The following is a 23,806-nucleotide window of genomic DNA, read 5'->3' on the forward strand; positions in this document are numbered from 1 at the left end:
GGCCAAAGTAACATACCTATGGCAAATTATATAAATTACATATGGCTACTCCCTCAAAGAAAATATGGAAGAACTGGTTTGACTGGGAGAATAAGGTTAAATAAACTGTTTGCCATTTGTCATGTCACATATAAAAGTCCAATGATTATGAAATAAGTAAGAGAGGAGATAGAGCTTCTATCTTGTGGTGATGACAGGTTCCCTCCCGCCACGTGCACCATGAATCATCTACAGAATCTTGGCAAGTGGTTTTGTAGGATCTCCGGAGGGCCAAGAGACTTAAATGCAACATTGTACAAAGATCCTTAAATAAACCTTTGGTTTGCTTAAAGATTGCTCACTTATTTAGGCTAAATGAGGACATAAAAAAAATTAAAAAACACAAAGGTAATCTGCAAAAATGACACTTCTCACGTAAACTATTACAATTGGTGTTCAAGAACCGGTATGCAGTTAAAGTCACATCCAAAGGCTAAGCTGAACAAACAAAAGAATATCAGTAAAAGAGAAGTCCACCCATTTCACTAAGAGTCCTGATAAGGCCAGGTCAGCTGCAGTGGCCAGGTTTGCGTGTGCGCGGTCCACGAACCGTTTAGCGCGGCTCCATATAAACAGATCGTACTGAAGTTCTTTTGTTTGTTCAGGTTAGCCTTTGGATATGACTTTCACTGCTTACCGGTTCCTGAACACCAATTGTAATAGTTCACGTCAGAAGTGCCATATTTGCAGATTTCATTTACTGTTGGTCCAAGGTGTATCAACCAGAACTCACCTCTTCAGTACTCCCTTATACCTGTTGACATTATAGAAGAAGGACTGCCTAGCCTCCCAGAGGACTGCCCTGTTCGATCAGAGGACTGCCCTGTTTGAGTACAGACTTGCTCTTTGAGAAGGAATACTAGACCTGCTTCCTTCATCCCAGGCTAACCAGAGTAACTCCAAGTGTCAGTTAGCTAGCCTCCTGTTTGAGCTACAGGGACACACAAAGTTTCCTACCTGAGCATCGCTGGCCTCTGCTGGAGTGAGCTCCTGATCCCCAGGAGGTGCACCTCTAGGTCCTGGACACTTAGTTGCCATCATTTGAGCTTCTTCTGAGAGGAAAGGAAAAATCCTGCAATTTTAGCTTTTTGTTACCTCAAACTGCCCTGTTCTCACCTAGACTCTGCCGCCCACAATGACTGCCTACACAAAGCTCCAGTGAACCTGGCGCTACAGCGGCTACCAATGAAAACCGGCAACACAAGATCTGCCATCTGAGTTATAACAACAAACGAATGCGGTGACCACCAATGAAAAGCTCCGGCAACGACCATCTGTGACACCAGACCAGCTATTCGTGCTACAGCGTCAATAGACTGTGCTACCTAGCCGTCTCTTCGCGCTACAGCATCGGCCATCAGTGATGAGCCTGAGCGCTCTAGTGCTCTGGCGTCCAGGCGAGGTGAGTTGTCCTATTTAAGACGACTCCTTCTGGCGAGTCGGCCTTGGGAAAGGCTTACTCGTGCAAGCGCTGCACTCTACAAACACCTTGCGCTGAAGCGAGACTATTTGCAAAGCAGAGCGTGTTTTTAATAATATTCCCGTTTTTTGCTTATCTTGATTGTAATATTCTTTTTTAACCCCTGATTTTACTAGGCTCTATATTGTACACACTTGCACTATAATTGTGCCCCTCACCGCTGTTTTGAGCGGATTTACCTGCAGCTCCTCCTGTTTCTCCCCATCTTGGGGGTAGCTGGGGATGTTCTAGGGGCGCCATCTTGCTGAGCGCTCTGGTGCTCAGGCGTCCAGGCGAGGTGAGTTGTCCTATTTAAACCTCCCATGGAGACGCGCAGCGGTGACGCGCAGCGGGCGTGCCGGACTCGCGCCGGAGTCGAGCCAGAGTCTTGCCCGTCTGCGCCCGTCAGCGCTAAGGAGGCGCTGCATGATGCTTCCTGTTTTGCTCCATATACCGGAAATTCAGGTTTGTCTAGAGATCTATTATGCTCTCTAAACAGGCTCTCTACGCACTGCCATGAGGTTGTCAAACCGGATACGTGGGATGGCCCCGTCTGCTGCGGTAAGTGCAAGGTAATGCTCATTCCAGTACCCACTCCTGTAATAATTTCACAACCCTCTGTTTTACGAGGAGGGCTTATTAATGCCCGGTCGATGTGTAAAAATGCCCAGAATATTAATGACCTGATTATGGAGTTAAATTTAGATTGGCTCCTAATCACAGAAACTTGGCTTAAAGATTGGTGTAATCCGGACCTAGCTGTGGCCCTCCCGCAGAATTTTTTGATACATCGTCTAGACAGGCCTCAGCAAAGAGGTGGGGGCTTAGCAATTATCTACCGCGACACATTGAAGTGCTCCAAATATGAGCTACCAGACATTAAAGGGGCAGAGGCCATGGCCTTCTACCTAGGTATCCATGATTCTTTTACCTTCTCCGGTGCCCTAATTTACCGTCCTCCTGGATCACCTACTGAGTTTTTAGAGACTCTAGGAGGAGTACTGAGCGACCTGGTTTCCAGGTTTGCTTATTTTACAGTCCTGGGGGACCTGAATCTTCATTTAGATTCTCCTAAAGAGCCGGGAGTAATTTGTTTTATGGACATTATTAAGGTCCTGGGCCTTACCCTTCTCACCCTGGAACCCACGCATGTAGCAGGGCATGTCCTAGATTGTATCTGCTCTAACTCAGAGAGACTAATAGTTAAATCCCCTTGCCCTCAAACATGGTCTGACCATGATTTAATTCCGTTTGATCTCCTCCTTAAACACAACACCCTAGTAAATAGTAGGAATAAAACAAACTCCGCAGGCAAACCAGTGTGGAGGAACTTACCTACAAGGTTAGATCTGGTAGAGAAGATAAAAGATAGCAAGCCCACTCCAACAGGTTATACCTCCACGGATTATCAGCAGTTTTGCGACTGGATAACCACAGTGGGGAACTTCTTAGTCCCAACACGTAGGAAAAATGAAGGCTGTTTGGAAAGTAAAAAGAGTGCCCCATGGTTTTCGCTAGCCTTGAAAACTGAATTAGGTAAGGTGAGAGCATTGGAGCGGAGGTGGCGGAGGAACTATGAGGCTGTTGCCCGTGATAAGTCTGCCAGAAGACGATATCATGTAGCGATTAAGCTAGCTAAAAAAGCTTATTATTTGCAAGCGATATCTACCCCTGGAAATGGCCAAAAAGACATTTTTAAGATAGTAAACCATTTCATTAACACATCAGCCCTTTCGCATGAAATCCCCCAGTCCCAATCTCTCCGTAATGCCATTGCTAATTACTTTGAAGATAAGATCCTGGATATTGTGAAGGTATTTCCCCCTGTGCCTTCCACTTTTAGCAATCTGGAAGGGACGGAGATAAGTAAGATACCTATGACCTCTCCTTGTTTGAACTCATTTGTTCAGATTTCTTTAGAGGAGACTAACAAAGCTATTTTAGCAAGCAAATCTGAATCTCCGTTTGACCCGTGCCCACCTTCGGTTTTGCAGGCCCTAGTGGAGACGGCTAACCCTATCATCAACAGCATCATCAATTCATCTTTGGCCACGTGAGAGATTCCCAGTGAATGGAAGCTTGTAGCGGTCAAGCCTCTCCAGAAAAAGTCCCTGCCTGACCCGACCACTCTCTCTAACCTGCGTCCTATTTCTCTACTCCCCCTGGTGTTTAAACTGACAGAAAAATTTGTTAATAACCAGCTTACGAATTTTCTGGAAGAGAATGACATCTTGCACCCCAACCAATCAGGGTTTCGCTCAAAGCATTCCACCGAGTCAGCCCTGCTGTTTACGGCAGAGACCCTACGAATGGCTGTGGATCAGGGAAAGAAGGCCGTCTTGATTTTACTGGATCTGTCAGCGGCCTTCGACACGGTCTCTCACACCATCTTAGTGGACCGTTTAGTTAACGCAGGAATAGGAGGAGTGGCACTGGCTTGGTTCAGAAACTTTCTGAACAACAGGCGCCAAGTCACGGTACTGGGCCAGTTTCAATCTGAAGCCAAAGTAGTCAGCTCAGGGGTCCCCCAGGGCTCTAGTTTGAGCCCTGTACTTTTTAATCTGTACATGGTGCCCCTGATTGAGCTAATCGCGTCTTACCAGATTAGCACAATATCGTATGCTGACGACACACAGCTTATTCTGGTCCTGGATAGAGAATTGCCTGGGGCCGAGGAAAACTTGAAAAATTGCCTAACGGCTTCTTTTGAGTGGATGAATAACAATCACCTCAAATGTAACTCCGGCAAGACGGAAATTCTGCCGTTTGGCCCTCAAAATCGGTTTTCCCCGAAAGACTGGTGGCCTGATGATGCTGAAGCCCCCCCTAATACCATCTCTTCTGCCCGAAATCTGGGCATTAAATTCGATGAGCAGCTGTCTTTTAAACAACAAGCAGTGGCTGTGGCCGGCACTTGCTTCCATATTATTAGATCCTTGAGGAAGTTTTTTGATCTTCTCCCTCTGTCAGCAAGGAAAACGGTAGCAGTTGCTCTGATAACATCTAGACTGGACTACTGCAATGGCCTGTATGCGGGAGCAAATAAATCCGTTTTTCACAGGTTGCAGATGGTCCATCATGCAACTGCCCATTTAGTGCTACGCTGGCCCCGCAAGTCATCTGCTTCGGCAGCGCTCAAGGCGCTTCATTGGTTACCGATCTGTAAACGGATCCTGTTTAAGATCCTTCTGATTACTTTCAGCGCTTTCCAACAGCAAGGGCCTAGATACCTGTCCAACGGGTTCAAACGATATCAGCCCATGCGCTGCCTGAGGTCTGCAAATCAGAACTTGCTGGTAATACCCAGATTTAAGTTGGCAACCAAAGGTGGCAAATCCCTTTTCCTTTTAGGCGCCAACGCCAGGAATAAACTCCTGCTGCAGCTTCGATCAATGCCTAATGAATGCCATTTTAGGAAAGCACTTCAAACATGGATCTTCTCCCTCACTGAAGTTGCTTGTAGAGCACTGGTGTAAAATACTTTGTGACTAAGTTTGCCTCTATTTCCCTCCAAACCTATTCCATCTGAGTTGGTTTGAGCGCCAAGATACTCCCTGGAGTGGTAGTAGCGCTATAGAAGTGTACCTTACATTACATACATTACATGCTCTCACCTCCACCTCGCAGCCTACAGCACTGTACACAGAACTCCTTTTGCTGCACTTTAAGAAGGTAACTTTTTCAGTAGGTTCTAACTGACTAAGGAGAAACAGCAGCCCTCATCCTCCTCGACCTCTCAGCTGCGTTCGACACAGTCTCTCACCACACCCTAATACGCAGACTCCACGACGCAGGGATCCAAGACAAGGCCCTCAACTGGATCAGCTCCTTCCTCTCCGGCAGAACGCAGCGGGTCAGACTTCCCCCTTTGCTCTCAGACCCTACACCTACCACCTGCGGAGTCCCCCTGGGGTCCTCCCTCAGCCCTATGCTCTTCAACGTCTACATGGCTCCGCTCGCCCCATCGTCAGAACCTACGGACTCAACATTGTGTCATACGCAGACGACACCCAACTCATCCTCTCCCTATCCAACAAACCCACCACGGCCAGACACAACTTTCGAGAAGGAATGGAATCCGTTGCCAAATGGATGTAAAACAGTTGCCTACAACTAAACACAAATAAAATGGAAGTACTCATCATGGGCCCAAACCCAGACGCCTGGAACAACACCTGGTGGCCCCCTGCCCTCGGAAGCCCGCCCACCCCCACCGATCACGCACGCAACCTTGGAATTTTCCTGGACTAAGAGCTCGAAATGGACCACCAGATCAACACTGCCTTGTCCTTCTGCTTCCACACCCTCCGCCTCCTATGTAAGACCTTCAAATGGATCCCTCTCGAACACAGAAAGACCGTCACTCACGCCGCGGTCACCAGCAGGCTTGACTACGGAAACGCACTCTATGCTGGAAAAAACAAAAACCTCACCTGCAAGCTACAGAACATCTAAAACGTCCTCAACCTGCCAAGCCACTGCCACATCTCCCAGCACCTGCAGACACTCCACTGGCTCCCCATCGAAGCTAGAGTCGCCTTCAAGATGCTAACCCACGCTCACAAGGCCCTCCTCGACACCGTACCAACATAACTGAACAGCCGACTCAAATTCCCCGCACCTCAAAGGACCCTACGATCAGCCAAGCTCTCCTACGCCGTGGTCCCTCGCACCAGAAAGACACTCCTACTCCTTCTGTGCAGCCAGTGCCTGGAACGACCTTCCGCTCCACCTCAGACAGAAAACATCGCTCTCCATCTTCGCAAGAAACCTCAAAACCTGTCTCTTTGACAGACCCCCTTCTTGATGGACTGGAACCTGCGAACCCCCCAAGCCCCTAGTGCCTTGAGACCCTTACAGGTGAGTAGTCACGCTTAACAAACACCTGACTAATCTGGTCCATGTCTCCGGCCTGCTTTCCATCGTGGTTGGCTTGAACTTGTGATTTGCCCTCAGTCATGCATTACCAGATGACCATAAGGGGTGCTGCTATTTTTCAATCAATCAATCAACTAATCAATCAGTCGGAATTTGTAGAGCACAGCTAATTACCCATGATGGTATCCAGTCACTAGGCTCCTGCTTCAATCAGTCGAAGAGCGAAGTCTTGAATTCCTTAAGAAAGGGTACCGTTTGGAGGTCGAGTGAAAGATTGTTCCAGGGCATGGTGGTGGGGTAGGAGAAGGAGTGTCATCCACTGTAGCTTCATTGGAAACTGGGCATGTGCGCGAGGGTGAGGGAGATGCACATAGGTTGGTGGAAGTTAAGGTGGTGGTTGATATATGCTAGTCCTTGGGCACCTATGGCTTTGTACATGTGGGTCATCATCTTGAATCGCTCTCTTTTAGGACAGGGAGCCAGTGGAGATTCCTGAAGTGGGGTGATGTGAGTCCATTTGGGGAGGTTGAGGATGATTGTAGCAGCTGAGTTGCTGTGAAACGGTGTTTAACCCTGTAGAGAGGTCTAAGAGGATCAGGGCCACTGTGTCTACTGGTCTCCTCGAGTTCTAATGTTGACAGTGGAAAGGGATCAGGGTGGTCTTAGTGCTGCAGTTGGTGGGGAAGTCGGCCTTGGAGGTATCCAGTAGATTGTTGTTCTCCAGGTGTTTGGGGAGTTGTCGATTGATGTCTTTCTTGAGTACTTTGACTGGGAAGAGCAAGTAAAGAGATTGGACAGTAGTTTTTGAGTTTGCTGGGGCCATCTGAGGGTTTCTTGAGGAGGGGCTCGATCTCTTCATGTTTTCATTGATCGGAGAAGGTGGCTGTGGTGATAGAAGCGTTGAGAATAGAAGTGAGTTTGCTGCTGATTTCCTTGCTCCTGAGGTTGAAGAAGTGTTAGGTGCAGACATCCGTGAGTGCTCCATCGCGGAGGGAGTTCATGTTGGGTGTGGCATTCTGTGAGGTGAGCTGTTCCCATGAGATGAGTGGAGGTTTGTGGTTGGTGTCATTCAGCGTTTAGTTACCCGGGTTTGCTGGGTACCACAAATCTTTTGGCTTACTTTCAACAGGCCCAGTGGGTCACAATTCTTGTTATGCAGCACATTGATTTTCCAGCAGCTTGTAGGGACTGCTCCCACTAATCCAAGGGAGTCTGCTTTAGTTTCTGGTGTCCACTGAAGTCACTCTTGCTGGGTGCAAAAACCTTTTGACACAGACACCCGTCAAACACATGGTTCCAATATATAGTCTCTTCCGGGATAGAGTCTAAAGTCCTGTTGTTGGCATCTTATTTGTGCCTTTTCCCACTTTCAAAGTTGGAACTGAGTTCCTGGAGCCCTTAAATCCTAGTTTAGGTGATGTTAAGTGTGTGAGGGACAGTGGCCAATGGGCTTCTAGTCCCTGAGGCTTACCCGCCCTTGGAGTGACAACATCCTGTGGATGTACACACTTTCCTACCCAGTCGTTCTTTTTCTCTGCTGACCGAATGCAGCAGCTAAACTCATCAGTGAACCTGTACTTCGATTCAGAAATCCATTTACATATGATAATCAATAACCCACACAAGCCACAAGGGTCTTTCAACATAGCAGAACCCTTCCTTGTCTGTACAGACCTCCTAGCTCACCCTAAAGGTATGGCTAGCCTTTTGGATGTGTCTGCCTCCTGAATAACTTGTTTTCGCACCTCTCTGACTGGGCAGGGCAGGAAGGGCCTTATTCTCAAATGAGGTACAATGAATTACACATCAAGGGCAGTTAAAGCCTTTGAGGCTCACTGCTTTGAGGACTGTAAACAAAAGTCATCCTGGGAGGCAAGACGTGTGACCCCTCTATCCTGCCCTGGCATTTGTCTTCATCCTGAGGAATGTCTTGCACATCCCACAAGGGGGAAGTCATTTGATTTTGCGACAAACAGGTTGGGGAAGCCCTCCTGTGTCACTGTATCCTATGGGGCATCTACTTTGGATGGTACCCCTGTGCATGCCAGCTCACCTTAGGCATGATAATCATGTTGGGGTGAAAAAGCACAGTATTTGACACCAAACACAACACTATTCAGTCATTCAATAATGGAGCTGACTATCTTGAGTTTTCTGGGTAGACAGCCCATGTTACTCTATGGATTGCCTATCACTGACAGTAAAACCATGCTTTACATAGTTACTGTAGGGATATATATGTTTAAACATACATATCCACACCTTTAATATAATGTACCTCCTGGGCTTAGCAGGACAACCTTAAGAGTGACTTACTTATATTAAGGCCATGGTGTGTCTCTGCAGCAAATGATGTGTGCAGAGTCACTTTCGAGCTCACAGGCTGCTCATGCAGGATTGCAATGCCAGACCTGCAGATACACTTTTGCTTGGGTCACACTAGGTGGCACAATCCAGTGCATCAGCCCTCTTGACCCCTTTACCACCCTTGCCCTGGGTATCACTTGTACAATATACTTGGTACTTATAAGGGGGCAAAGTACCGTGCCAATTTAGTGTACCAATACACCTCACTTTTTGGGGAAAGAACACAGGCTTTGGGGCCTGGTTAGCAGGTCCAGGTGCACTATGTGAGTCAAAAAAGAATAGTTAGTAGTCTAAAGTGGGGCAAAAAGTGGGGAGGCATCAGCAAAGAAGCCCTGTTTCCAACACATACCCACTCAGAATGCCAGTCATACACTCACACAGACACTCAAAGACATACACACCCACTGATAGACCCAGTCCGACACTCACACACCCAGACAGATTCAGACACACACACCCTCTCACAGACTCAATCTGACTCTCACACACCCACCTCACAGACCCACTCAGACACTCACACACCCACACACAGAACCAGACACTCGCTCACCCACTCACAGACTAACTCAGACACTGAAACACCCAGTCACAGACATACTCTGAGACTCACATACCCACTTACAAACCCATTCAGACACTCATTCACCCAGTCACAGTTCCACTGGCATGTAGTTCCCACGAATCCATAGGACCTGGGCATTTGTGGACTGCATACAATTTGGGTGAGGTGCCCTGCCTGAGTCCATGCACCACCATGGTATATGTTGTCCTATAGACCAGCTAGCTCACAGTGGCCTCATAAACCCCCTTAATCTAAACTGGGAGCAAATGGATTATGACAACCACTGAACATGATAATCCTGACCTCTCAGGGATTGTGGTAACAGATCTAGAACCCTTTCGCTCAGTCATTCATGTACTTTTGTTCTCAGAGAAATATTCAGAGAATACATAATGGGACGTTCTTCAATATGTATATTGAACCAATGTTATTCTTATATAGAATACATGTGCTGCAATAATCAGAAGACACAAGCAGATGAAAGTGATTACAAGTACCAAAACAGTAAATAGCAGGTATGGTTCTACTATGGTGCTAAAACAGTGTATATATGCAGGTAATAAAACAAGGTAGTAATCAGACATATTCATACTATGCAATCCCTACTCTATGTGTGTCTTAAGTGTATGTAGGTGTATAGCAAAGAATCCCTCACAAGTAAAAGTAGCTGAACAACAAGAGGCACAATTTGGTAATCAAAATTATGAAGGAAATCAAGCAAAAATTAAGGCCGGTATGAATAAAGGGAAAGGACCGTTGAATATAGATGAGGCAAAAAAGAAATGGCCATGTCATAATTGCGGCAAGATAGGGCATTGGAAGAACGAGTGTAAGTTACCTCAAAAGGTTAATCCAGAAAATAAATTGTTAAATCCACTTGTGTAGAATTAGGCAAATCCACAGTCATTGCCACATCAACAGGTAGTCACTCAGCAGAGTCAGGTACCAGTACCACCTCTCCCACAAAGTGTAAATCTCCAGGAATACAGTGCAGAGACAGGATTCTGTGGAGGAGAACAGGTAAAAAGATCATTGCGTTCAACTGCAATACCGCAGTTTTGGTTGAGGTCGGGTGGAAATGAGTCCGATGAGAGTTGTTGACGGTGCCTAGGAGAGGAAGTGGAGTGCATGCTTGGCGCAACTCTGGAGGTAGATCAGTCTGGTCCTTTTGTGAATAGGATGGTGAATGGTATAAATATTTCCTTCCTAACGATACAGGTGCTACCCTTTCTACTGTCAGATCAGTAGAAGTTCAAAACCTTCCTCTCTCAGGTGAGTATATCCAAATTGTAGGTGTAACAAATAAGCAGATCAAAACACCAGTCACTGAGCCGGTAGAAGTGGGAATTGGTCATTTTAAAGAGCTGCATCATTTTGTGGTATTTGACAGTAGTCCTGTTAACTTGCTTGGATGCGACATACTCTGTAAGATGAATTGTGCCATTTACTGTTCACCAGATGGCATTGCATTTCAAACAGCAGATGATGACATGTTGTATGAAATGACCATGTCAATAATAGATTCAGGACAAAGTGAAATATTTCCTGTGTTTGACAGAGAGAAAATCCCCAGTGAATTAAAAGAATCTGTCAAAGAGGAAGTGTGGGATTTTACAAAAGAAGAAATAGGGCTAATGAAAGATGTAAGTCCTGTAAAGATTTCTGTGAAAGAAGGAGCTATTTACCCGAACATCCCACAGTATAAATTAACACCAGAAATAATAAAAGGAATAACCCCTGTAATTGACAAAATGATTGAGTAAGAAATTCTGAAAGAAATAATGAGTAGTCCATGTAATTCACATATAATGGGGCTGAAAAAGCCAAATGGAACATTTAGAATAGTACAAGATTTGAGAAAGATAAATAAAATTGTTGTCTCATGTTGTCCAATTGTACCAAACCCAGCTGTGATATTGTCTCAGATTCCACATGACGCAGAATGGTACACAGTCATTGATTTGTGTAACCCGTGCTTTACAGTCCCATTACACCCTGACAGCCAGCCGACATTTGCATTTCAGTTTGGAGAGCGTATTTTGGCATGATGCCGAATTCCTCAAGGGTATACTGAAAGTCCCTCCATGTTTAATCAATCGTTGAAGAAATCATTAGGAAGTCTAAAAATGCCAGGAAAATCTGTTTTGGTTCAATATATTGATGACCTATTAGTGGCATCAAGGACCAAAGATGCATGTGTTTCCGACACTATTGCATTATTAAATCATTTGGCAGAAAGAGGACAATAAGTGTCTCCATCAAAATTACAATTTTGCCAACAGGAAGTGCAGTATTTAGGTCATAAGATTGGAACAGGGATGAGACAAGTTACCTCAGAAAGAATCAAAATGATCAAAGGAATGAAACCCCCCAAAACACAGAAGCAAGTAAGAATGTTTCTGGGAATGGTTGGTTACTGTCGCCAATGGATTTTCATTAATTGCAAAACCTTTTACAATGTTTGACAAAAGCAGATGTGAAAGATCCCATAGTGCTGAATGAATGTAAATGTAAATGTAGTTGAGCTTATATAGCGCACAGCTACCCGCAGTGGGTTTCCCAGCGCTTGCTTAGGGAACCCTTCCTGGTATTCCCCTGTGAGATAGCAGGGTATCCACAAGGTGAAAGTCAGGCATCCCGCCGCGAGGGGCCGTTGTGGAGATTAAGCAAGCTATTGCCCAGAGTCGCAGAGTGTGAACCCGTGAGTCGAGGAGGCACCGGGGCGAGAATTATCCAGTCCGTGGAATTTTTTGGCCAAGACCCCGCCGAGGCGGGGAATCGAACCTTGGTCCAGGACCGATCTCAGCTTCCGGGTCTGCTGCCTCTAACCCCTGAGCCACACTTCTCCACAATGAAGAAGAGATGGATGCATTTGAACAGTTGAAAACTAGCTTGTGTGAAGCACCAGCACTAGGCATGCCTTATTATGAGAAAGAGAGCACGGAGCAGCACAGCAGCACAGCAGGGAGCAGCACAGAGGCGAAATGGAGAGATATTGTCAGCGGTGAATGACCGTAAAGATATACCTCTGATGTTGAGCTCATGGGGCACAATAGTTTGTGAAAAATAGACCATACTCGGTAATCATTTTTTCCTCAAAGGCCAAACTCAAGCCTTGATTTATATAGACTAGCCTATTTTTGCTAGTATATTTTAGGAAAGTAGGCATACTATACATTAGTTAGCTTATCGAGTACAGTAGGGATTAACTACGGTCCTGATGAGTTTAGCAGTGGGGGACTGCTAACGAAACATGTCGACCAAGTAGGGCACAATATATAGCCCTACCACAACCCCTTTTTAATATTTCTAGCCAGAGAAGTGAATACATTATTTTTTCTACTAGCGAGGAAAGTTTTTAACCTTTACATTTTGCACTTAAATCCCTACACCCCCTACCACTTACACATTTATCACACCACACACACCCTACCTTCAAAATCAAAAGTGCTCCAGCGTATTTCGTAGGTCGTAGCACGCCCTGCCCCCATAGAGGGACGGGAAGAACCCAATGATGAAGCATGATACTATGGGAATCATAGTGTGTGAGGGGTATTTTAAAAGCACATAGTGCTTGCCTTTGTCATCCACAAAGACTAGCAAACAGACACTAGACCTACTTCACATTATATACTAAAAAACAAAATAAAAATGCCAGTGGATAGAATCCTATTGTTCGATTAACTGAAAAATGACATTGATCACAAATGTTTGGATGTGCTTGAGTACTGTACCAAACCAAGACCTGACATTAAGGATGAACCTTTGGAAGAATCTGATTACGTGATGTTTGTGGATGGTTCATGCCTGAGATCTGATGAAGGTGTTTTGAGTGCTGCATATGCGATATGTACAGTGGCAGATGTGTTGGAAGCATCTTGTCTGAAAGGAATTTGTTCTGCTCAAGTAGCTGAATTGATTGCTTTGATTTGAGCATGCAAATTTGGAAGAGACGTTCAAATTACCATAGTGGCTGACAGTCTATATGGGTTTGGAGTTGTTCATGATTATGGACAACTGTGGTCTCAAAGAGGATGTATGACCTGTACAGGATCACCCATAAGGAAAGCTGAATTTGTGAAAATGTTGCTTGATACGATTCAGTTGCCTAAGAAAATTGCTGTTTTAAAGTGTGCAGCTCACAAGAATGGAGATGACTATGTCACTGAAGGTAATAGGTTCTCAGATGCGATTGCTCAGTACTGTGCTAAAAATATAGCTCCTATCAATCGGGACAGAGAAAAAGAACATGTTTCAAGTCCTTTAATGCTTACTAATGTAGTTAAATCTTGGCAGGAAGTGAAACAGTTGCAAGAAGAGGCAAGTGATGAGGAAAAAGATACATGGTTAAAAGCAGGTTGCAGAAAAAGAGAAGAAGATGACATTTGGGTGGCCCGAATGTACCATGGTCAAGCCCATATTGGTTGAGATGCCATGATCCGACTTTTCAGACAAACTTGGTACAACCCTAAGTTTACAATAATTGCTGAAAGCTTGTGCCAACGGTGTCTAGTGTGTCAACAATTGAATCCAGGAAGGAAACTGTTGTAAGCCAGGGAACCATAGGATGGGAGGGAGGTCCTTTTACCAGGATGTAGCTGGATATCATAGAGATGCCACCATGTAACAAGCTAAGATACGTCCATGTAATAATTTGTTTGTTTTCACGATGGGTTGAGGCTTTCCCTACACAGCGGAATGATGGAGTAACTGTTGCAAAGCTTCTTCTAAGAGAAATTATCCTGAGATTCGGTTTTCCAGTAACAATTGAATCAGATAGAGGAGGACATTTTCAGAATGAATTGATCTAATTGATATGTGAAGCACTGGACATTCGTCAGAAATTGCATTGTGCTTACAGAGCAGAGGCTTCTGGAGTGGTTGAACAAGTAAATGGAACAATAAAAATCAGACTGGGAAAAATATTTTTGGCCACAGGACTGAAATGGCCTGATGCTTTCCCACTTGTTCTGATGATCTTAAGGAGCATACCAGATAGAAATACAGGATTGAGTCCTCATGAAATACTGACGGGAAGAGTAATGAGGCAGGCATTTGTGCCAGTTGATAAACTATTGACTATAAATGATGATACCATACTGGATTACTGGAAAAGCCTGTCTGACGTGGTGACTTCTGTATTTCACCAGGTTGGGATTGATGCAAGTATGAAAGAGAAACATCCAGCTCATGATCTAAGTCCTGGAGATTGGGTTCGGATAAAAGTACACAGAAGGAGAAACTGTCTAGTTCCTCGCTGGGACAGACCGCGACAAGTTATCCTGGTTAGCACCACAGCAGTAAAGTGTGCTGGAGTGAAAAGATGGGTGCATGCCAGCCATAAAAGCCGAGTGCCTGAACCTGAAAATCAAAATTTGGAAGAGACATTAAGTAGTTCAGACTTCGATTCTGAAGGTGAACCAGATCAAAATCCAGATCTTGAAGTTCGACCTGTACGTCAACATCTGGAGATATCAGATACCAGTTCAGCATATGAATGAGAAGGTGAAACAGCTGAAATTATAGATCTTGAAGAACGACCTGTAATTTGACATCTGGACACTGACAAAAGCAAAAAGAAAAATTGTAAAAGTTCTAAAGGACAAATTGAAAATTCTGAAAACAGGAACATAAATCTCGAAACTGGTGAAAAGGAGAAAACTCATGATAAGGTTGAGGTTCCAAGTACGAGCTCTGGAGAAGTTCCTAAAAGAATAACTGAACCGGCAAAAGAAAACACAGATTCAGTGGATGAATTGGAAATAATAAAGTTCAGAATAAGAGGAGCTGATGAAAGGTCTGAAACTGAATCTGATGACAGTGAAGGAGAGACAAAGCTAAGACGAAGCTCCAGAAAAAGAGCTTGGAAAGTTGAAAGTGGAATAGCAGAAGCTTAAAACAAAAAGCCACGTAAAGGAGACAATTTGCCTGGAGGTAATGATGGACTAACATTTAAACTGGTTAACATAAATAAAAATCAAGAGGAACAAGTAAATGAAATAACCAGTCAAAGGAAATTGGCAAGAGCAAACAAAGAGACTGTACAAAGGCCAAAAAACTAAGGAGACCAAACCAGAAATATAAATCGTCGGAGTGGACATATGTTGCCCTACCCACTATAGAGGAAGTGGAAAGTAGCCAAGAAACCCAAAACAATCTAAGGGAGTGAAAAGATTGATAAAAGACAAATTGATACAAAACTGGAAACCGAAAGAAGATAAAAAATAAAAGAAGTGAAGGAATTCCTAAAAAGGAAAAATTGATCAAAGAAAGAGATTTTTAAGGACACATTTTTTTTTATGTGCATGAGATAAAGAGACATTAGCAACTGTAAAAGACTGAGAATAATTCATTACTTTGTGTGAAAAGCAGTGTAAAATAAAAAGAAAAGTTTGAAAATATATTTGCAAAGTTGTTGAAAATGTCTACTAATGATGTTAATGGATCAAAATGTGCTATTTTTCGTAAATGGTGTAGAATGTGGTTACTATGTACAGGATTATTAATGTTAGTATGGCTCATTTTAGCAATAGAGACTGCTACGTATGTATGCGGTTACCTGCATCTGTATCAGAGGGAGTGACGTACCATCACCTTCCTTTGATATATGGAATAACATGTAGTGTATTAGCTAGCTTATGTTATAAAACAGGTAAATTGGAATATTACTATTCTGATTCTGATGACACATTTGCAACATTGAAAATTTCACAAGGACTGAACAAAATGAAATTGGGTAAAGTTTTTGGTGAATATTTCCTTGAAACACAAGAACTAACTTTGGAATACACTAATAAAAATAACTTAACATGTAGAAAGCGAAGAGAAGAAAAAGCTTTTTTGGACATGGTAGAAGAAAGGAGAATTCAATATCATAGAAAATCAACTGCAAGTAAAACAAAATCAACAATGTGGAACTTTGAAGATGAAAATCTTGAGGGAAATAATGTAAATGTTGCAATTAATATAGATACACCACAATTAGGGAAATTGTGTATTCGTAAAGATAACAATGTATGACAACTATTTTGTGGGTGTAAGTGAATGTAAAGACACATATATTATCAAAGGGGGGTGGGGATTTAAAGGTGGAAATGATCCTGTAAGCGAGAGATGCTTGAATGTCCTGTGCTCTGACTGTAGATGTCATGGTCAGCTTGGCCTAAGCCACTGGAGCCGTGCCAAAGGATGCTTGAGCTTGTGAGCCTGGGAAAGTTGCCTGCTGTAACTACATGATGTATAAAGTACAAGGACAAGATGACGAAAGTGCGGAATGAACAATTTTGACCGTGTGAGAAATGTGAAGATGAAATTGCAAAATATGGACATTAAGGAAATTAGGTGATCTTCACCACCCCTCTAATGGACCAATGAGAAATGAATGTGGAACCTAAAGTATCAATTTTAGTTAGATAGCTAGGGGAAAATGGTATAAAAGAGCCGGTATGAAAGAAAGAGAAAAGCTGGTCCTGAATTTTTCACGCACCATGACATGCTGTCCAACAGAATGAATTTTTGGTGCAAAAAGACTTTGAATTATTTTTTTATTGGGGCAAAGAATTGAATGCGGAGTCCTGATGGGAGGTAGACATCGAGGAGGATAGAAAGGCAGTCTGCATTGGGAACCTGTGTCATTTTAATCCTGTATTTGTCGTCTCATGAAACTTGATAATATAAGTTCTACATTTCTATTTCTTAAATATTTTAATATATGCCAGATTTAATTCAAAGTAAACAATGTTCTTCTTGAAATAAAATTTAGATAAAATGTTTAATACGATTTATATGAGTTAGATGTTTGTTTTAAACAAACGTCATGACAAAATAGAAAATAAAGATAAATGGGAAATTGTAATTTACCTGGTCTTGATTTCCATCAGCTAACTTCTACTAGCTGGTCCATCGACTGAAACAGTGGGATGCCTTGATGTTATTTCCTCTGAATCTAGAGCAAGAGAATCAGTCATATATGCATATGTACATAATGTATAACATTTACATTTAGATTAAAAGGGTGCTCGACTGTCCAGCAGCTCGCCTTCTATTTTCACTGATCTTGAGAGCAGTGTGATTGTGTGAGTGAGTGACTCACGGTGCTATGGGCACTGACCATGTCATGAGTGATGTAATATGTGACGTCATCAGCAGTGCATTGCACGCGCAAGTTATAGTGAGTCCAACTAACTATAACGTGGGAATTTCAATGGTTTTATGCGAGTAAAATTTCCAGCTAACTATAACTGGTGTGAAACCTATGGTTTTTTCAGTGAATTTAATAGGTTTTTTAAATGCTAATTCCTACCTATAACTGGTGTGAAACCTATGGTTTTTTCAGTTAATATATATATATATATATATATATATATATATATATATATATATATATATATATATATATATATATAGGCAACGTTTAGTTACATAAATGACATAACTTAACATGGTGGAAGTATTGTACCATTGGCTTGAATGAGTAACAGTCTATGCATTGTTTTAATGATGGTGTTTTAGAGGGTGGTTCCCTTTGAAAGTATTGTTTGCACTTTGAAACTCTATGACCCTGTTGTAGACTGCCACTGAAATGTGTTGGTCTCATGCCCACACTGATGGTAATAAGAAAACAAAATAAAAAAGACTTACAAAGTATTGGTGACTGGCTCTGCTACTGTTTCTTTTCCTCATGTGAATTTGAGGCCATTTGACAACTTAATTCACGCGAGCCCCAGCATCACGGGATTCCATCCCCCATTAATACGGGCGACACCAGAACTCTGACCATGGGTCATACTGTGTGTGCCTCAACTCTATTTCATTCCCTCCCGGCAGTTGTCTCTCCCTCTCACAGGGACACCCCTACTAGTAGAATCGCAGACTTTTCAGAGGTAAGCTCTACAATATAGAATGCATCCAGACGGGGTCCTACCCTATAATTAAGGTGCGTGGTATGCTCTTAACATGCCCGTACATGCTGCCTGTTCAACCTGTGACGTGCACTTCAGAAGACAATTATCTCCCGTTTCACTGATCCCCTTTACATGCCTGCTCCCCTCCAGTGATACAAATGGACAGTAAGGCGGGGTAACAAACTTTTTTCTTTAGCCCAATTTTAGTTAATTTTTAAGACCCCTGACTAATGTGGGATAACAATACAGTTCTGCCCCTGTATTACTGCTCAATACTTTCTTGCATACACACTGATCCTCCAAGTGTACTGTGAGACCCTTGTGTGTGTTAACATTAGAGTTTTAGAAACAATCCATGTACATTTAATTCAATCTTTATTTCAATCCTATATTTTATTATTCACTTTTAATGCTGCGCAATACATGATTGTGATGAGTGGCACTGTGGCTTTCTTTGGTTTTCTCGAACCTTAACTGTACAACAAAGTGGTGTCTCATATGGGTGCAGAATGGTATTATCACATCACATCACTAAATAGGAACACTGACATTAGACGTTTATTCCAGCCATTAACTTCTTCACTGAGCCTATTTTTGTTTGCTTGACATGAAGACCTCTTTTTGTAAATTCAGCATGACTCATCAAGATATACTTAATATTTTTATCTGTTTTTTATTTTCTATTTCAGATAGACGCTGGACCCTGCCACAAACTCGGGCCATCAATTAATCTGACTGGCTACTAAACCCTGGTGGCCAGCATACTTATCTACATATTTATATTTTTTCTATGCAGAGTGACTAATCACGTGGTCCTGAAGAATGCACATGAACCCCGAGCGGAGTTACACGCAGACACATGTTGACTTACTGTACCGGTATATTTGTTGTTAATCCCTAGTCCTCTCTATTTTTAATCCTGTCCCAGGGGACCTCGGAACAAATAGCATTTGGCTTCCTGTAGACAATTTTATCCTACAACCTACCCTTCATTGCACTCTGACCCTGACCACTCTCTGCTTCATTCCATTTCTTGAAAATACCTCTGCTCCTCTTCAAAGTCCAGAGAGTTGTAGCCCACATCAATGACCTTGTGGCCCTGGTGTGAAGAGGGAACCCAATTATGAAGCATGTCACCTCCGGGTGAGCGAGTGATCTTGTCCTAAAAGAGTTTCTTCCCTGCATTATAGTTGGTACACTCAGCCCGACACCAAGAATATAACAGTCCTTTTTCTTTAACTTCAATTTTCTTGAGGAGTACTTTTTGTGAGAAATACAATAGCCCCAAGTTATAAACAACCTTCTTTCAGCCAACTTATTCTCCTTCAAGATCCCCCAACAGCCTAATTCTGAGCCTCGAAGAGTGGTATGTGGTGAAAACATAGTGACAGGTGCTTTTCTCCTACCCCATTATCTCAGGTGCACCGACCGCCATCAAAGAGCAGTGTACTGATAGTCCCCAAATGCAAACTCAAATACAGGTGGTGCAGGGCTCTACCAAACCTACAAATAACACCATACAGAAAGTAAGTGGTTAAAATGCTGGGCTTGTTAGGTAAAAATTGAAGTCCGTAGTGGGAAGTGTGCCTCTGGAACGATGTAGCTAATGTTCCACTTACGATACCAGGCTAAAATGATTGCCAATTACATGATGGAGCTCTGACAAAATCCAATCACACTCAAGATCAGTGGTGGTAACTCCAAAGCAATGACAACACAAGTCAGCAAACAAAGTACCTGTACGTGCATCAGGACACAGAAAACCACTTAGATAGACCAAATTGCAAACACCAAAACAGGCCAAGGAGGGTACCGTACCCCGCCTCTTCTGCTTGGCACTGACCGGTGCCGAACAGGCCCGCCCTTGGCCCAGGCGCAGACAGCACATGTCCCGCACAGCGGGAAGTGAAGACATGGTATATAGCACTAGGAGCTGCCATATGTGAGGAGATCTCCAAGGGCCACCTCCTGGGGTCCAGTGCACACTGGGCGTGTAGCCCCTTCACTTCTAGATGCCGATAATCCTTGGAAGCGAAGACATGCTATATAGTTCTAGAAGCTGCGACAGGTGAGGAGAGTACAATGGGCTGCCTTTTGGGGCCCTGTGAACACTGAGATTCGCAGTCACTCTACTTCTGAATGCCGATAATAAACCTCTACTAAATTGGGCTTCTTAACATGAGTCTTACAAAGGGTTAAAAACAGTGACCATTCAGAAGTGCTATAACGAAAGATGAAAGGTAATTTATTTGTTAACTACATCAATATCACTGAGAGCAGAGTGGGAAGGGTTGCCATTATTGGTTCTTTTGTACTGAGAGAGGTATACCATTCCTGTACAGCTGACTTGAGGTTTTGAGTGACAAGAAAGTCTAAGAGATACTGAGGTAAAAATTGGAGAAAAGCAAAGAGATTTCACAGGCATGTCAATAACAGTGTACTGTTGAGACATATTGGTATATACTAAGTTATGAGTGTATGTAAGGTGAAAGAAAGTGTAAAGGTTAGTTACGTATCCATTCAGATACCCAGAGATGCACTGATAAACTCATATATATATATGTACTCAAGTACTGACACAAGTAGTCACCCAATTGCAAAGTAACTGATATATGTATTCATACAGCCAGGCACATATTTGGATAATGAAAAGTCACTAACAAACCCAGTGACATACAGAGACATTCAGTTGACCTTAAAAGCCTGAAGACTTTAGCACAGGTACATAGTGGTAAAGTGCATGTTCTTCTCCGCTTAACATGGTTTCATTGACTTATCAACAATTGGTATATTTAATTTATCTGTATGTCCCTAGTTTAGTCTACTACCTGTGCCCAGGGCCTGTAAATGAAATGGTAGTAGTGGGCCTGTAGCACTGATTGTGCTGAGCAGAGCAGTAGCGCTTTAAATATATGTAGGAATGCTACTGCAGAGCCTGTGTTTGCAGTTTACACTGCTATGTCGATTTGACATTAAAAACGCCTTCCCAAGTTTTAACCGTTCCTTTTATGACACATAAATCACCCCTAAGGTAAGCTCTAGGTAGCAAATAGGGCAGGCTTGTATGTGCTTAAAAGGTAAAAAACATAGTTTATGGATCAGCATGTTAGAAATATACTTAGTGACCAGTGTGCCCAGTTTTACATCCAGTTATCTATCTATGCAGCCACTGAGACACCTATTTACTAAACCGTACAGCTGGTCACACACACACCCAGACAGTGACAGAGGCATTTTCAGATTCACTCACTCACCCACTCAGCACTTATATATCCATCTGTAACAGAGCCAGTTGTACAGACAGTTACATACTCAACACTCACTAATACAGACAGTTAGCAACCCATACAGCCACTTAAATTCACATATACAGACCCATAGAGAAACTAATAAAACCAATCATATGCTGACATATTTTCTTACATATCCAATGACGCACCCATAGGGGACTTATACACTCATTCAGATATACACTAAATAACTGACACTAATAGTCACCCAACCAGACAAGTAGTCCTTTAAACATGTCACTGGCCTGCTACTGTAGAGTCTGTGTGTGCAGTTTTACTGTAAGATAAGATAAGATAAAGATAAAGATAAGATAAAATAGATTTATAAAGCACTCAATTGCTGCAGCGTCTTGATGCTAGTGACGTGTGATAGGGAGGTATTCTGTTTGATCCTGCACCCTAGTTGGAGGGAAACAGCCAGGATATGAGCAATTTCCTAAAATGCTGTCTGCTTGACTGCAGCCTCATAGCCGTTGGCAACTTATTCCATAGCTTAGCTGCACAATGGGATAGGGTCCTACTCCCCATCTTGCTCTTTGGACTTTGGGAATTTGTACGAGACCCATGTTTGTGGATCTGAGATTTCACATAGGTGCATACCATGCAAACAGTTTCTGCATACCCACAGCCCCTCCACCGTATAGTGCCTTATGTACCAGACAGATGGCCTTAAATTCTACTTGCTGCTGAATCAGGCGCCAAAGTAGTGACCTAATATTAGCAGAAGAAGGATGACCTTTAGGGATGTTTAATAGTAGTCGTGCAGCGGCATTTTGTAGAGATTGAAATTTAGTCATCTGTGCATTGCAGTAATCTATTTTCGAGAGGATAAGGGCTACTACTACAGTTTTCTTATGTTCCTGTGGGATGAAGGGTAAAATCTTGTGTAAAATCATCAATAAAAAGAAACAGGAGGACGTTAGGCAATCGACCTTGGCTGAGAAATTTAGCTGATTGTCTAGAATCACTCCTAAATTCCTGGCCTTAGCTGTCGGGCAGGGGCAATCCCCCACCTCTGTTGGCTACTATGTTTGGTTTCACAGTTTTAGGCCACTGCCAAATTCGTTGATCTCCTTTTTATCAGTGTTATTTTAAGAAATGTTTGACTCATCCAGCTCATTATTTCGGTCAAACAGTTATGGAAGCAAATGGCAGTAGCCTCTGGATGTTTAGATACGGATATGACAATTTGAGAGTCATCCGCAAATGAGACCAGCATGAAACTATGCTCTCTGATAAGTCTGGCAAGCGGAGTTACATAGATATTGATTAGGATCAGTGAAACCCCACACAGGAGGTAGAAAACGCCAGATTGTAGATTGGCCAAGTGTGTACTCTTCTCCCTAAATGCAAGAAAGGAGGAGAGGAGGGCCGGAACCATCTCCTTAATCCCCACAGCCTCCAGCTGCCGCACTACCACCATATGATTCACAGTGTCAAATGCTGCTGATAGGTCTAGTAGGATAAGGATGGCTCTGCCCCCTGTCCACCTGTCTGCGAATCTCCTCTGTGGACATTTTCAGAGCCGACTTCGTCAAATGACGTGGTCGAAAGCCATTCTGGCTGACGTCTAGCAGGTTATTGGAATCACGATGTTGAGTTAGCTCACTATTCACTGCTTTTTCAAGAATTTTGGCTACTATTGGCAGGCATGATATTGGGCGATAATTTTTTACCTCTGTCGGGTCCAAGGTGGGCTTTTTCAGAATCAGCCTGATACTGGCTTTTTCCAAGCACAGGGAAATATACCTGATTTAACTACATTGTTTAGGAGAGGAGTTAAATGTGAGCTAATCTTTTCTGATGTCAGATGTAAAATGGCGGGAGCAGGGATCATTGGGAGAATCAGATTTAGTTGTTAGAAGGGGGGTGCTCACTTTCGCTTGTGTAAGAGACATAAAGCTAGTTAGTTGGTACTGAATAGCGTTCTCCACAGAAAGTGGCCTATTGGAGTCGGGGGTGTCTTAAGTAGGTCATCATAAATAATTTGCACCTTCATTTGAAAAAGGTTAGCCTTGTTGTTACAGAAGGCTTGGTCAGGCCTACACTTGTTGGTCTGCTGACGTTTAGATAGGGCCTGGACTAATTTAGGGGAGTTCTTAGCAGCTCCAATTTTTGTTGTGAAATCGTCTGTTTTGGGTTTTATAATAGCCTCATTATAATGTTCTAAGGCCAGATTATATGCCAGCTTGTGCTCCTTACTATAATCAGTTCTCCATAGTCGTTCGTCTCTCCTGCATTTTGACTTGATGCTTTTAAGGTCAGGTCCATACCAGGGCGATGTCGCCTGGTATCTTTTTGTCATAAT

The 23,806-nt window shown here is 43.2% G+C and overlaps 1 protein-coding gene across 1 annotated transcript in view; it reads right to left on the reverse strand.

Annotated features, from left to right (window-relative positions):
- The window catches only part of LOC144767618 (putative methyltransferase DDB_G0268948), a 717,827-nt gene extending 700,618 nt beyond the window's left edge, over positions 1 to 17,209 (reverse strand). Inside the window, exon 1 of the mRNA XM_078651025.1 lies at positions 17,166 to 17,209. The gene's annotated coding sequence lies outside the window, so the exon portion shown is untranslated. The remainder of the gene's footprint in view (positions 1 to 17,165) is intronic.
- Between the last annotated feature and the right edge of the window lie 6,597 nt (positions 17,210 to 23,806).

This window comes from Lissotriton helveticus, chromosome 7 (genome assembly GCF_964261635.1).
Source record: "Lissotriton helveticus chromosome 7, aLisHel1.1, whole genome shotgun sequence".
Classification (NCBI taxonomy): Eukaryota; Metazoa; Chordata; class Amphibia; order Caudata; family Salamandridae; genus Lissotriton; species Lissotriton helveticus.